Below are 17087 nucleotides of genomic sequence, written 5' to 3'. Positions count from 1 at the left end.
ATTTCCTCTTGATTTGCTGGAAGGTGACAATTGTGGGCCTACAGAGCTGATGGCCAGCCCGGAGCCACTGCCCAACCCATCGTCGTTGGTGCATTGTGTGGGCAGGCCCCTTCAATCACCTTGATACTTGCCTTCTGCTTCTGTTTGTTCCTTTTATGAAACCAGTTCCAGAATGTAAGGTGTTTCTGGCTGTTGTGGCCTTCAGGACAGTAATCAACACCAGGGGTGCTCCTACACACCCTGGGAAGGTAAAACCCTGTCTAAGGCTCAAGGACATAAGCCCATGGACTGAAAAGGAAAGCAAGGAGCTCTGTAGGGCATCAGACACCCTGTCTCTAGTCTTCCCACTCCCCCACTTCTACTCCGAAGCAGCAACTGATCTAAAATTGATCCCACTTCTGTTAGACCCTCCTTTGAGTTCTTCTTCCCTTTGACCAAAAGATAAGATGCTTCCTGTTTCACTGTAATGGAGTGGCGTTCCACAGTTAAGGAGTGTCCTCCCTCCACACATCTAGTCAAATAAATCTGATTTTGTTAAACCACTGGCCTTTGAGCCCTCTGTACCTCATCTAGATCCAACACCTGGGTTCCGAGGCTCCTAGCCTGGGATCAGTCCCGACAGCCTCAATGTGCTGCTCTTTTAATGAGTCTAATTTCTAGTCTCTAAAACATGACCTGTGATTCACAGCCAGTTCACCAGGCCCTTCTATTTACTTAAATTCACACTTCTTAAGAAAGGCACTTACACACACTGGTAGAGCACAGAATTGGTATTTATGCAAGCTTGGTCATAGGAAGTGCTATGTGATCTTGCAGAAATTACTTAAAACTTTGGAGATTTAGGTTCCTCGTTGGTAACATGAAAATACTATCTACCTCGTCTAGTAATGTCATGAGGAATAAATAATGAAATTATAGAATGTGTCTAAAAAATAATAGTATTTAAGAAGTTATCTTCCTTCTCATGATACTGTTCACTCTTCTCACCCTTCATTGACCAAGTAGAGCCATGGCCCAACTCCAACCATGGTCTTTGATCTCATATGTAATAATAATAATAAAACAAAAGTATTGATTCAATAGTTAACAGCACCTGTTGCTAGATGTTACATGATACCCTAAGCAGTTAAAATTCATTTAACATTTCCAACACCTCTGTAAAACAAGACTCATTAACATTTTTCCTTTATAGCTTAGAAATTAAGAGCACAGTGAGGTTAAGTTACCCACCATCACACAGGCTGATATAGTGCTTTAAAAGGTTGAATTCATGGACAGTATTTTTAGAAATTCAAAAATTTTATCTAAGACTCCAGATTTCCTAGCTGCTTTGGAAAAAGGTAAAACTGTAGCAGTGCTTGCCTGAACTGTGATGGGGCGAAAGTTAGCAGGGTCCGAGGGATTGACTTAGATGGGTGTATGCCTTTCTGCGGGTGTCTCACCATCTAGTGCATGCACCTGCTCCTTTGCAGCATTTTGTAGAAACCTGCCCCCAGACTCCCAGGAAGCCTTGAATAAAGACTGTGTTTGTGTGTGGGAAAATGCAGTGTGGTAGTGAGCAGAGGAGGAGAGCGTTCAGCCTTTGGAAGCTAAACACTGGGAAGGATGGAACTCTTCTGCTGTTACGTGTGTTTAGCTTTCAAATATTAAAAATTAAACTATGGACTCTGACAATTTGATAGCGGTTTTGCTCATTCCAGTGTCGGACTTCCTTCCTGTAACATTTAAAAAAAATTAACTCATGCATTGAGAGGAAAAAAAAATTACTAATACAATTATGCTATACATTTTTCTAAAAGTGAGGATTTGTCTCAGTTGTATATTCTAAAGGAAACAACTTAAACATTTATTTTTGAAAATTAAAAGTCATTTATTATATGTAATACTAAATATTATATATTTTATTACTTTAAGCAAAATAAATCAGTTTTTCCAAATTACCCCCAAAGAATCCTCCTAAGAAGAAAAGATAAGCACACATTGAAGAAAAATGAGTAACTTGTAGGCAGAATCAAAGGTATGGCCAGGGAAAGCTTTGACTATCTTGCTTAGTCTGTAAATAATTTAAGAATGAAACTTAAAACCTAGAGTCACTCAGTTTACTTAAAGCTAAATCTGAGGTAACTAGGGCACTCCACTGGTGTCGACTAAGGGGAGTAGAATTTTAATGCAAAAATATATAAAGACAGAAGTTAGTCAACATTTCTTAGAGTTTCAAATATATTTCTGAGGCTTCTCTGTCCTAGAGGGTTTCATGTGGAGAACGGCTTAGAAAACCTCCTTTCAGGATTCTCTGATTATGCAGAATTTCCCAGGTGTTGGTCAAGATGGCAAATTATACAAAACCAGATTCTTGAAGGGAATCCTACCAGACTCCCAACACATTTTTTAAAAGCATTGATTGGGGGGATTGGGAAGGGACATTTTAGGTAACATCTGCCGAAGGTCAGATGAAATGTCCCAATCCATAACCTGGTCACATTGGTTGAAGACAGGAACTTTTGTTGTTGTTACTAATTTTACAATAGCAGCCAAATGAAAATTACAACTGCAAAGATTGTCTGAGGTTTTGATACGGCTCTGTCCACAGGAATTCCTTGAACAAAAACACAGCAAAAGAATTATGAAACAAGTTCAGTCTGGTGACAGAAATTGGCTTAAACACTTAGATTTTAAATTTATAGAATTTCATTACTTCACTAAAATCCAATTTCAGGCAAGAGACCGTGTTAACTTCCTCCCAAATAAGAATAAATTGCAATAAAGATGCACAGTCAACAAATGCTTGATTTCTGAGTGTTCCTTCTCCTTCACACTTCAGCACCAGACCCTCAAGTCTCTCACCACATAGGCCATCCTCTGCCTTTCCTCTTGATGCTCCGTTAAAACACTGTCACGGACTTCTGCAAAAATGCTTCCCCCTGCTCCTGCAGCACTTGGCATGGTGCACGTAGTAGGTGCTAAGTAAACACTTGCTGACTTAGTGCAGGGACACACGCTGTAACCTCTCCTGACTGACTTGGTGCAGCCATCTATCTTAAACTGTAACATGCTCCAGTTAAAGCAACTCTATTCAGCTGATGTTTTGCTATGATAACTATTTATGTCCTGCTCACTCTCCACTGTCCTCACCTCTGTATATGTTCTATAAAACCCTTTCCTTGACTTAGGTCACTAGTGTACTCCACTGTTGTTGACAAAAGTAGTGTGTTCATGCAAAAATACAAAGAGGTGGAAAGATACAAAGATACAAAGAGGTGAAGGAAATTAGTCAGCGTCTCTCAGGGCTTCAAAAGGTGGTGGGTATTATAGAGGGCACAGATTGCATGGAGCACTGGGTGTGGTAAAAAAATAATGATACTGTTATGCTGGAAATAAATAAATGAAAAAAAAAAGATATTTCTAAAGCTTCCTCTGTCACCAAAGGATGTTGGTCTAGAAAACCTCTTGTATCTCTTCTTTCCACAATTCTCTGATCCTGCATAAACTATGGTGATAATAGGTAAAGTGCATATCCTGAAATAGTAAAGGAAGCATTTGTTTCTAAAAGTCCAGATACTAAAATATACATATGATGAAAGCACGTATTTTCCTTTTCAATCGTCAGTGATCTGCAATTTGCTTTTGCAGTTTCAGTCACAATGGAAAGATCATGCAGTCAAGGGTAAATCATTTTTCTTCCTCCCTTCCCTCCCCGCTTCTTCACCCCTGCTCAGAATCACCTGAGACTATATCCAGGGAAACTCATTTACTTTGGCGGCAACATCTGGTCTCACGATGAAGGTGGCTTATTGAGTAGAGATTCAAGAGACAAATACCGAAACCCTGGGAGTGGGGTAACTGGTTTACCACACCCAGCTCAAGGCAGCAATCCCCAACAAGCGGGAGTGATGTGGCTATTACTGAACCCAGAGAACGGGATGATCAGGAGAAGACGGTACACGAGGGAAAGAAACGGGAAAGGATGTGAGGCGGCATGGCAACAGGGAGAGAAGACAGGCTAGGTGTCTTTTCTTCTCAAATCACAATCCAAGAGTGGGCGAAGTTTCCTTTAGATATTTCAGAAATATTGTCATCCCTACTGTGAAGACTCAGATCAACATATTAATACCAGCAGTGGGGTGATAAGGTAGCCGAGACCTGCGTCCTGGTGAAAACCAGCCACAAAGGGGAAGACTAAAGAGGGTTTTTAGTGTGAGAGTGAGCATTAAGTAGAACTAATATAAGGTTTTAGGTATTTGGGGGCATCTGGGTGGCTCTGTCCGTTAAGTGTCTGACTTCGACTCAGGTCTTGATCTCAGGGTCCTGGAATGGCTCCACATAGACTCTCCACTCAGCGGGGAGCCTGCTTCTCTGTCTCCCTCTGCTCCTTCTCCCTTTTGTGCTCTCTCTCCCCCTCTCTCTCTAAAATAAATAAATAAAATCTTCAAAAACTAAACAAACAATTTTAAAAAGAGTTTAGGTATTTGTAAAATTAAAAAAAGAGAGAGACATCTGCATTTTAGCTTTTGGCCTATGTGAATTCTCTTTTCCTCAACCCATTAATAATAGATATCTCTGAATTTAAACGCAAATGCCAAAAACATAACAATCTGAGGGTTTTGAAGGGGCGGGGAGTGGGAAGTTGGGGGAACCAGGTGGTGGGTATTGGAGAGGGCACGGATTGCATGGAGCACTGGGTGTGGTGCAAAAACAATGAATACTGTTACGCTGAAAAGAAATTAAAAAAATTAAAAAAAAAACCAATATGCTTTAAAATGAATGGCCACAGCATGTACAAGATCATGTTGCTTGTACACAATATTGAGTCTTAAAAAGCAAACATAGGTGCGGTGGTGAGTGTGTACACGCTTGCCTTGTTCCCAGGCTTAGGGGAAACACCCACTATTTCACCATTAACTCCAGTGGTAGTTTTTCCTAGATGCTGCTTAGGAGGCAAAGCAACTTCCCTTTTATTCTTTGTTTGCTGACAGTTTTTATCATGCATGGGCACTGCATTTTGTCAGATGCCTTTTCTGCATTGATTAAAATAATCCCAAGTTTGTTTTTATCATCGTTTTGTTGCTGATACGGTAAATGTCATGAATTTATTCTCAAATGTTAAACCAGTCACGTGGTTCAAGATCACCCACACTCAGTCATGACCTATTATCCTTCTTATGCACTGGTGAATTCCTCCTCTTTTAAAAATTTTCTAGGTTTGTGATGTGGTTTTGCTCACAGTTTTTTGTTTTTTGGTTTTTTGCTCACAGTTTTTTCAACAAAGCGAATTTTCCATGTGGAAGATGCTCCAAGCTACTGCCTGTAACTGCAGAGTTTTCCTTCTGAGACCATGGATAAGCAGTATTTAAAAATGTATTAGGAAGACACCATAAAAGCAGAGTAAATATATTAATATATGCACAATGTCCCTTGGCCAGAATTGCTTGTTTACTGTTCTCGTTGGTCTGGCCTTCTAAGGTGAAGTTTTCATCTCGTGGTTTTAGAAAGGTGGGCCTCTTAATGAGGTGAGCCACTGACCCAGTTTTGTGCATATGTGACAGAAAAAGCCCAGCTCCACAGCCCGGGTGGAGTTCTGCAACACCAGCACACTCCTGTGAAGCAGGGTGAGGAGGTGGGGGCATTTCCCGGGGCTGGGGAACCTGTAGGAAGCTCTTCTGGGATCCATGGAGCCGTAGCCCATAGGCCAAGCTCTCAGAAAGGAAGCAGCCCTTCTGGTCAGAGAGTTGTTCTGATGATGTAATGTCTGTCCCCCACACCCCACTCTTTCTCACGGCCTGTGTTCAGTTACGCGGTGAAGATGTGAACATTTAGTAAAAGCTTCCACATCGCAGGCCTCAGACCGTTACCGTTACCCCTTCCACGGCCTTGCTGTCCACCTTCCAGAACACTCTACTGTCAGCCCGTTTGATCAGAGGGAAAGTAACCAGTGCTATCGCTGTGGCCTTCAGATGCCAAATAGCCCGGTGAATGGCTACGGTGAAACTGCTTGATTTGTCGGCAAGTTAACAGCAAATGTAATCATTTCATGAGTGGAAAATAGGCCTTTATGTCCCTGTAGAATCATGGAGAACACAGTTAAGAAACGAACAGATTCGTCCCTCAGGAAAGCAGATAAACTGCTGCATGCACGCATTCATGTAATGAAGGAAAACACCTCAAGTGGATCTGCTAACATCCTTTTGAGCTAACTTGACTTACTATTTTTCCCTAATCAACCTCTAAGATGCTATTATTTTTAATATCATGTCAGCTCCACATTTGGGTAAGATTTTCAGGAGCCCATGAAGCAGCTCTATGGTCTGTTTTGGGACCAGAACTAGATTATTTTGTTTTTTATTATCTTTATTTTCATTTTTAATTTATTTTTATTTTTACTTTTATTTTTAATTATTTATTATATATTATTATAATTAAAACTGTTGTTTTAAATTATTATTTATTACTTTATTTCTTTTGTTTCTGAGAGAGAGAGTACACAGGAGGGAGAGGCAGAAGGAGAGGGAGAGAGGGAATCTTAAGCAGGCTCCACACCCAGCGAGGGGCCCGCTGCCGGGCTTGGTCTCACAGCCCTGAGATCATGACAGAAACCAAAACCAAGAGCCAGATGCTTAACCAACTGAGCCACCCAGGTGGCCCAGGCCACATGTTTCTTACAAAGACAAAATCACAAATGCACATATGTTGCCAAAACTACCCCCACAAATCTCACTGAGCCCACCATTCAGCTGAGGCAATGGCCCTAGGAAGGAAAACATTTGTCCACACACCGAATCTTTCCACATATTTCCTATTACTTGGTGACTGTCGCCATTTGGAAGCCAACTTGGAGATGAGAAGTTTGATGTTGAAGAAGAAAGGATTCTCTAGGCAGTGTGGTTGTGCTTCTGTGTGTCTCTAGGCAGTGTGGTTGTGCTTCTGTGTGTCTCTAGGCAGTGTGGTTGTGCTTCTGTGTGTCTTCAGTAAAGGAGGATGAGGGTAATGATGTTGAATGACCACTCTCCACATTTGGGGCCCTCTGCTAAGCTCTTTATATCCACCACTGTGTTCAAACTTGACAAGAATTCTGCAAGACCAAATACTCTTTGCATTTGAAAAATGGGGAAAGCAGATCTTGGGAAGGACATTTCAGTCCCTCGAAGTTGAAGCTAATGAGTGCAGAGCTCGAATATAGTACAAGACGTGGCTGGCCCCCAACTCTGTGTTCTCAAGTGCTGAAGGTGTCTCTCCTTCTATGATGCACGTCTTATGATCTGAGTGGTCTGTGTCTGTGAGCTTTTACTAGTGTTCATTTTTGGGAAAACATAAATTGTTTTGGGATTCCAGGGGCAAAATGAACAGAGAAAAATCTAACCAAATAGCATGCTATGTTTTGTATGGACTTCTTCTACGACTGTAGAGCTGGTGTGAATTTCATCATCTTTATGATGATGGGTCTTTATGAACAAATGAAGAGAAGATCCCATATCTCTTCACCTACTAAGACAGGAGTAACAATAAATGATAGGTTTAAGCATCAATGAGAAATCAACCTGCAGTAAATTGGTATAAAACTTTTAATTTCATGAATATAGAAATTGAAACAGGAGTTCATGGCTCCAAGAATTCTTTGCACATTAGTGAAGCAATTTCCCCCTGCATGCAGAGTGGGATTACACGGCACTGATATCAGACCTCTTCTTCAAAAAAATGACATAGTTTTAGCATTCTAAAGTGGATATGCACTTGGTCAATTCACTTCATATTTTAGTATTTTCATAGGGCAAGGATATCAGGCCCTGGATCTTGACGTTTTCTTGATGTCCTAGCACATCTTCCTGTTCAATGGACAGCTAATCTACTCACACTTCCTGGTGGCATAGAGTCTTAAGTGGACAAGGCTCATTGGCCATGAGATCATGTGTCCCTTTTTCGTGCAAAGAAGTCTGCTAGCTCCTGAATGCTCATCTTCACATCAGCTGGCAAATGCGCGTTTCTTGAGATGCATTTCTCTATTTCAGCACAACATCAGGGAGTCCATCTAACCTTATACACTTAATGGAAATTGATCTTTAGGGAAATCTTTTCTTTTCAATTCTCTGAGAACTTTTGATAAGATATGATCAGTGATCATTGTCCTTTCACAACACAAAAATGAACTGTCTTTTAACTTAAGAAAGGGAGTGTTCGACCAGGAAAAAAGAGAACTAATTACCTCTTGAACCTCCTCTCCAGAATCTGTAACTCTAGCAGCAGATTAATTGGGATATATTTGAGTAAATTACCATAAAAACCAAATCTGTGACCAGGTGAGAAGATGTAGATTCAGACAATTTAAGATAACCTTATTGGTAGAAGAACTACTTAGTCTAACCTTAGAAAGTTATCATTCATTATTATGTAGAATCTAGTCTCTTTTCTAGCTCAAAGTTACTATAATATATAAAATTCATCAAAAAATAATAGTGCATAATTAATCAAAAAATAATAATGCATCAAATAATAATAGTTATATATTATATACTACATAATATATATTACTATATACTATATAATATATATAGTATATAATTTTATAAATATAATATATAAAATGCATCAAAAAATAATAGTGTACATTAATGTACAATGATAAGATTAATTTATTCCAGTTTTTTTTTTCATTTATCTAGCAGGTGTAACAAAATTTTATCATGGTAACTAATGATATGAGAATTTTTAGGTTTAAAATGTTTTTGAGAATATGCTTGCATGATTTACTGAAAAGTGAAGTTAGAACAGTGGGGAATGGATGTCTCTTCATGGCCAAAACAATAAAAGCTGGGTCATACTTCTCTGTAAGATCAAGTGTAAAAGCTAACTGTGGGATGGAGATGAAAGAAAAGATCACAATGTGAGTGAGGGGTGGGGAGAAGGGTCCATGATCATGAGTAGGCTTGGGGGTCGGTGGGAGGAAGTGCAGCAACTTTGTGAGAGGTAACTAAATCGCAACTTTGTGATAAGGTAACTAAATCACAACTTTGGGATAAGGTAACCAAAGAATACTGTAAGAGAGGAACATCTCATTTGTGGTCATAACATTGTTGCCTTCATGAATGTAAATTCCTTTTCAATTGTCCAAAGTAGTAAACGAAACCAATCATAATCTGAACTTATTTGACGAGGCAAATTATGGAAATCCCAAAGAAAAAGTGAAAACAGATAAGGCAGGTAATGGCAACCTAGGGATGAGCAATAAAGGCCTGAAGGAAGTTGAGGTATCTTCTTGAGGGTTGTGAATTTACACAGACAAGCAATTTTGGATCCATGTCCACCCTGTCTGGAGGGCAAAGCTTGAGGTGTGGCTGACAGCTGGTTTCCTCATACTTCGATTTATTCACAGCAGTAATTCTTAACCTTGGCCACATTGTGAAATATGCTTGGGTAGCTTTTAATACTTCCTAACACCTGAGCCCCACCCCAGAGAGTCAGACTTTTGTTGGGCGGGGGGGATTTGAGGGTACTGGAACTTGACCATCACTATTATTTTAAAGCTTCCCAGATAATTCTAACCTGCAACCAAGATTAAGGAGTGCTTAACTTTGTGATAACAGAGAATATAATGCTGAAAATGTTGTACAAGCAAGGAATTTGGAATGGTCCACTTTCTCAAATGAGGTTCCTCATTGAATTATAGAACATCCAAAATTATTTTAGGTAATTCTGTTTTTAGTTCCTCCAAGGATCCATATAAACACTGCCATCTAGATGCATATGAACAAAGTGAATTCATTACATACGATGACTGTCTTGGGGCAATTAGGGCTTAATTTTCTCAAAGATCCCCAATTATCTGGCAGATAAGAGTGGGGGCATTACAAGAGTGAAAACTGCACACAGGGTGGCATAAATATTTGGGGGTGCATTTCAAAGTCTTGAGACAGTCACTCCTGTACCCACTAAGGACATAGAAAAACTAAGTAATCATGGCACTTTTCAAAGTTGGGAAAACCTCTGTCATACAAACCCCTTCACATTTGCTCCTATTTGCAGCCAACACCCAATCAATTAGGTTATGCATGCGTTGAAACTAGTAGCATCATGATGCTAAGCAAGGTCACCAAATTATTCATCGTCCAAACTGGGGCAGTGTGTGCATTCATGTGTTCAGGAAGGACCATGACGGTTAAGCTGAGACATCAGGGGTCGACCGGGACATCTTCAAGCACACCAAGAGGCAGGCTTGCCCCAGTTCTGGATGGTAAGGGTACTATTGGGAGGGAGACTCATTGGCCAGCATCAAGAGGGCCACATTATAAAGAGAACAGTAGTATGTTCCCTGGACTCAGACAGAACTGGGTTTAGTTACAAACCTCCACATCAGTTAGATTTTCCTGGCCTTGGTATGTCCTATGCTAGGTACTTGAATTAGCCATCTTGGTCTACATTATATTCCAACTGTCTGATTGCTATGGAGTAGCTTCTCAATGAGTATGTTTTAATATATGGACAAACAAATGAGTAAATATATTCCAGAATCTCTCTCCATTTGATTTACTCTGCTGTGAATGTACTCTGTAGAAACTGTGCTCTGTAGAATGTACTCTGTAGAAACATCAGTTTCTCCTAATATTAGGACTCATAACTGAACACCTGAATCCAAATCTAATCTCTCAGCCCTTACCTAGGGAAGTTAAGCACTCTAATAGTTTACATGTTTATTTAACAGCTTTATCAAATGCTGTTCTTATTAAAGTGGGATATATTAAAAACTCCAAGGCTTTGTACATCAAATTGCCTTAATTGTCTCCAAAGTGTACCTGCATGTTTGATAGGTTGAATTTAGGATTTTTATGTTTATCCCTGTTAAATTAAACTAAGGTATTTTGGTTCTGTGTTTCCCCTACATTTGTTTGCTTTAAGTTTTAATGTATCTTTATCATCATGTTTCTTACCAACAATACTGAGAATTAGTAAGTAGTCTTAGGTCATTGATATCAATATGAATGGGAAATAAGAAGGGGAGAAGGGAAGAATACAGTGCCTTCCCCTAAAGGCTCTTCTCTCCATTGACATTACTTAGTTCATGATCATAACTGGGTACGGTTTTCCTGTCAATAGCAAATCGACCCAACCGTGCTATCAATCCACACTGATTTTATCATATTATCTAAACAGAATCTTAAGGAGGCATTACAGGTGGCCCTCTGCGTCCCCCCTCAATTGCTTTAAGGACATACTCTACCAATCACCTTAATTTATATTTGGCAGGCAAGCATAAAAAATACATGGAAAACATTTTGAATGCTTTATAATCTTTTCTTTAAGAGATCTGAACAATCCATACTGAAAGCTTCCAAAGACATAGTTACATGATTAAGACCCAAGATAACACCTGGTCCATAGTACGCACTCAAGAATCATGCTGAAGAATGTATCTTTAAGTGTCTGAAGATTTACTTAAGGGCTTAGACAGAGGATTTCACTCTAAATAGTGAAAAGGACGCAGGTTTCTTATTAGCCAGATCAATGTTTTGTTACACCAGGATATTCTTAGCTTGCTAAAATAAGAGACAAAGAGGACATCATAAATAGTTAATTAACAATGAAATATTGAGCTTAAAACTTCCTCAAAAGCACTGTATTTTTTTCAGCATATTTGCTTAGACATTTGAGAATCCAGAGTTTAACGACATGCCACCATGTTGTTCTCTGTTGTAAAGTTTCCTATTATTTTGTGGCTCAGTGCATTTTCTTGGGCTGTTTCCTGATCCTGAGAGGTTCTGTCCTCAGAATGTCAGAGCCAGAAAAGATCAAGCAATAATACAGTCTTATATACCCCTCCAGTAATCAGTGGTAAGAAGGAGATTCAGAAAATGACTTTTGACCTGCAGCTGTCAGTAGCTCTCCTCTGCAGACTTCCAGTATGGAGGGCAGCATAGATCGTGGGAAAGAGCCCAGGTTCTTAGTCCAGACTGACAGAGATCAGATCCTGGTTAGGTCATTTGCAGAAGTGTGATTTCAGCTGAAAGACTCATAACTTCTGGGCCTCAGTTTCCTCATCTCTAAAATGGGATAATCACTTCCCTGGCCTCCTGGGGCTATTACCAGGATCAGCTTGAGCTAACAGATGGGAAAGCCTTAGAAGAAGGGGTGCCGTCTATGAGTTAGATTCCACTCTTGTCAATATTACCCCCCCACCGCCTTCAGGGAGGAGCTCATGCAATCCTCTTCCAAGAAATCTGTCCAGCTGTTTCACCTGTTTCTTCCCCAGTAATTCTGTTTTGCCAATTAGTTCGTTCTGTCTTAGATAACTCAATGTCTTTCTCCCTGGGTCAGGTTGCCCGCCCGATAGACCCAATGGAATATTTCAAATCAAATACATGCTTGTTGAATGGAAGTACATTTTCCTTTAAGGTATTGAATTTTAGAGATAGCTTTATCTTTTTTTTCACATTCTTAGTAGTTTTTAATAGAGAATTTTTATTCCTGGAACAGAGCTCTCAGCGAGCTTATGAACAATTCCTGTTAGGCCTCTTGAAAGAGGACGTTCCTAATTGGATCTGAGAAGGAAGCCCTGTTCCCTGCACCTGACCGCCCCAGCACTGAGCAAGCCCGAGAGAAATCAGAAGGTGGGGGTTTTGCTTTCTTTCTTTCTTTCTTTCTTTCTTTCTTTCTTTCTTTCTTTCTTTCTTTCTTTCTTACTTTCATCAAAGAAGACAAAGATGTCAAAGAACTTTCTTTAAATCTTTTTCTTCTCTTTTTGCTAACTTCATCTCTCTCTCTCTCTTTCTTTCTTGCTGTTCAAAGTTGATTGATTTGAAGTACTATTTAAGACCTTATTATCTGGAACTGACTACTCTGCCCTGGTTCCCTGGACATTCCTTCTGTTTCTTAAGAAGTTCAACTTTTAAGAAGTGAAATTCAAAGAAATGTGCATGTTTATACTTCAGGTAGTATGTCTCTTGGAAAAAAAAATTTTAAAAATTCAGTCCAAATGACTATGATAACCTTTTACCAAATTATAAGAGTACTTCTTAAAATGTAAAATAAAATGTTCTGCTTGTTACATTCTGGAGCTAAAAATTTTTTTGGAAGAAATGTAGTAAGAGTGTAAAAGAATGAACAGAAAACACAAACATCTATGCTGTTCTGGAAAACACTGGACAAATAGTATAATCATATATGTTCAATGGAATAAAATAACTATTTCTAGGGAAAAAATAAATTTCACTGGAACGCCTGGTTGGCTCAGTTGGTTGGACAACTGCTTTTGGCTCAGGTCATGATGCCGGAGTCCCGGGATCAAGTCCCGCATCGGGCTCCCAGCTCCACGGGGAGCCTGCTTCTCCCTCTGACCTTCTCCTCGCTCATGCTCTCTCTCACAGCCTCTCTCTCAAATAAATAAATAAAATATTAAAAAAAAAAGAAATTTCACCTTCCTCATCTGTGTATGTTTACCTATTTGACATGCCAACATATTTAAAAAAATAATGAAATTATCCATTAACACACACCATCACATGATTTTATTTTTTTTTAATTTTCTCTACATATAAATTTGGAATATATACAATAATAATTTAAGTAATTGGCTAACTTGTTTAAGCTATATAATGGGCTAGGTAATTATTTCACATCATATAAGATGAGATATATTATCTTAGTTTTATGGTGTCTACAATGATCAGTTTTAATAACTATATTATACTTCATTCTGTTATATCAGGAGCCTGAAATCTGAATTATTTTATCACTCAAGGTAGCATGACGTCATTGAGCCAGAGTTTCCAAGAAGCAAGCTGTGTGGGGTAAAGCAGAGAAATACATCTTGGAAGCAATCTCATGAAAATCTTTGGTTTGTGCCTTTGAAGATAGTCCTTCTTTGGTGGAAAAATATAGAAATTTGAAGGCTGCAGTTCCATTTTGAGGATAGAACAAGGTCACACAGAAGCAGTTATGGAGACCATGCTCTGACCTCTCAAAAGCACTTTCGATTGGACCTTTTACAAGTTCCTCCTTTCTTCTCCCTGTATATTCCACGATTCTTTGTGACAATATGAGGGGAAAAGTCCTCCCAAACACTATTTTGCATTTCAAAACTGGTACAGTAGCATGAACATTCAGATGTGGTGAGATCTTATGTGAATCTCGTGTGACTCTCAGGTCAAGGTTCAGGTATCTGTTCTGTCTGTAGGTTTCTTACCTACCTTGGAGGGTATGAGAAAAGAAACCCCAATCTTTAACAGCTTATAACAGAAACCCTTACCTGGTATGACGTGTCAAGGAAGCCTTCTCTGAGAGAGTGATCTTGAAATGTGAGAGAGTATAGAAGTAAAGTTAGAATGTAGGATGGAAAGAACCCACTGGGGAGCATCTCATACAGAAAAACAGGAAGTACTCACTTCCATGCATGCCTCTTCCAGGAAGAAGAGAAGGCTGTGTGGTGGACAGGATTTCAAGCAAGAGATTGAATGGAAAACGTCCGACAGTCTCTGGAACAGAGATATTTGAGATGTTCTTTAAAAATAAATAAATAAATAAATAAATAAATAAATAAATAAATAAATAAAAACCGAGTGAGTAGGAGGTCAAACTTTTCCTAATAATTTAGTCTTAATTTAGTCATTCTCTTTTTGTCTTCTTCTATACTTCATATAGAAATATATACTCTCTGTGCTATTCTGCAACTAGTTTTACTATATTCTAGGCCAGATTCACTGATGACATGTTTCTCTTTAGAAATGACCTCATCTGTGAGGAGTTATCATCCTCCAGGAAGAACTTGCCCACGTGTTCACCCATGATTGATTTGTGGTAGTGCATATTGCTTCCAGCAATATAGCTCCACACTGCTCTGCCTTTGGTAAAGAACATCCTTGTCTCAAAGTTTACTTTTGACTGTTAGTTTACTTGCTCCCATCAACTCTCTTAATGTTTCCAGTAAGGAAAAATTAGGAGCTAAAGACAACTTTCATTTGCTAGAAAAGTTTTGATCTGCTGAACAGAGCAAGGCTCTAGAACAGGTACTTCTTTCTTACCCAATAGGAGGATTGAAGAACTTTGCAAGTGACAAGTGCAAGGATGTATGTTTTGTGTGTCCCATTTATAGGGGAAATACTAAGGAACAGGAAAATGGTAGATATGGCAAAGTGTCATTTCTTCATGTGAAATACCAAGGCACTTATCGATGAAGGTTTTAGTGACATGCTGATAACTCAGGAAATTTTAAAAATCCCTGGAGAAGTTCTGAAAATTGAGTAACTTTCACAGAAATCATAAAAGTTGAGATCACTAGGGACTTGAACAGAAAGATGGCCACCTATCGATGGCACATGTCTAAGGAAAATCTGAAATGCTAAATGATTCTCCCTGACAATGACATCAATTACTTTACAGAATCTCATTTTTTAATAGTGGGATGAGGTGATAAATCGGTCTTCATAAGGTCATCAGTAATCACCTAAATTAAGATACCGTACTGTTAATTGTGTGCAGAACCAATATGCAAACACGTGGTCTCTCCTATCCACCCACGTGTGTTCTAGAAGGCAGCCTGTCCAGACAGACTAAACAGTCCCCAACCACTTTGGAAAATTATGCAGGAGTCAGCTACAACCAGTTCACTTGGTGTGCCTCCTGTTTTATGAGATCTGATCACAAATGCCTGCATTAGAAAAGAACTGAAATCTTGGGGTGCTTGGGTGGCTCAGTGGGTTAAGCTTCTGCCTTCAGCTCAGATCTTGGGTCCTGGGATCGAGCCCCACATCGGGCTCTCTGCTCAGTGGGGAGCCTGCTTCCCCCCTCCACCCCGCCTGCCTCTCTGCCCACTTGTGATGTCTGTTTGTCAGATAAATAAAATCTTTGAAAAAAGAAAAAAAAAAGAACTGAAAGCTGAAGTAGTGAAATGATTCTATTAGAAACACTTTCTTAAATTCTAGATGAATGCTGATAGATAAAGGTGTTTCTGTTCAGTTAATAATTTGGTGCTCTTTAAAAATAATTTGATAAATTAAATAGCATCTACTCACTTGTCCAAGGTTGGTTGCCCCAGGAAACTGGCAGCAGAGTTTTGCAGTGAGTTTCCAGAGGTAAGAAGTGTGTCAGTGTGTTTGTGTTTGCATCACGTGACTGAGGTAGCCCGGCTCTGGTTCTAGAGTCCATGAATGCTTCTCTCTCTAGCTTATTGATCCTTCCTGCCTGATAAATCTTCAAAGAAGATGCTTATTAGTCAGTAGAGCAAAATGATTATAAGCAGATTTTGGAAGAAGATAGTCTGGCCTCGAGTCCTGGCTTTGCTCCTAAATTATCAGTTACTTGAGGGAAATCATCTTAGTGCTTTCAGCCACCCCCACCCCTTTGCAAAGAGGAGATGATCTCAGTACTCTCAATGGGTGGTTATGAGTGTTCAGAACAGGCACAGGACCTGCTACGGATAACGGCTCCACGAACTGTTGGATACTGCTCTTAGGAGGGGAGGAGATGGGAGAAGTATCTTTTTAGCCTGTTTAGAATATTCTGAATTGTTGGTAGGTGGATAGCTGGTAAAGAGTTCTTACAGAATTCATGACGACAATGCTTGAAAGGCAGCACAGACTGCCTTCTTCTGGTGGACATTCTCCTTGGGAGGTGGTGGGTTCTGGAGGCAGGTTGCTTTAACCCTTAGTGCCAGGAGACCCACCAGTGTGGTTTACTGAAATTGTTCTGCCTCATTGTCTTTGTCTAAATGCGTGAGACTCATATTGTGGTTGGGAGATTTCCTACAGAGTGTCCGTGGTATGTAGGCACCCAGTGAAGGTAAGCTACTATTACCTGCAGGGAAAAGCACCTGTCAGATAAAAGAGAGAGGACCTCTGGGTCTGTCGTTTGTTGAGTGGGTGGACATGGGTGATTCCCAGCATCCTACGTCCATGGGGGTATCTTAGTCCAGTGGGAAGACATAGGTGATTTCAAATTTGTTTTTCCCTTTAAAGGAAGATTTTTCTTTTGTTTACCTATAGCGCAAGATGGAGAGAATTGAACCTGCACTAATATTAAGCATTAAGATGGAATCCCAAAAGGTTGAAAGAAGGGAGATGGATAGGTTGTTTTGGAGAAGCAGGTCTGTACCAGGGATGCTAGCTGGGTCT

At 39.7% G+C, this 17087-nt stretch overlaps 1 protein-coding gene and 1 long non-coding RNA gene across 4 annotated transcripts in view; both read left to right on the top strand.

Moving 5' to 3' along the window:
• NALF1 (NALCN channel auxiliary factor 1) overlaps positions 1-17087 on the top strand; it is a 654803-nt gene that overhangs the window by 425818 nt on the left and 211898 nt on the right. The window lies entirely within an intron of this gene.
• LOC309848968 lies at positions 10132-13332 on the top strand. The gene is made up of 3 exons (XR_014303377.1): positions 10132-10219; positions 12457-12590; positions 12769-13332. It is a non-coding gene; the product is annotated as an uncharacterized lncRNA (long non-coding RNA).

The sequence above is a fragment of the Mustela nivalis genome (assembly GCF_964662115.1).
Source record: "Mustela nivalis genome assembly, chromosome: 15".
NCBI lineage: Eukaryota > Metazoa > Chordata > Mammalia > Carnivora > Mustelidae > Mustela > Mustela nivalis.
This window is presented reverse-complemented; position numbering and strand designations above follow the sequence as displayed.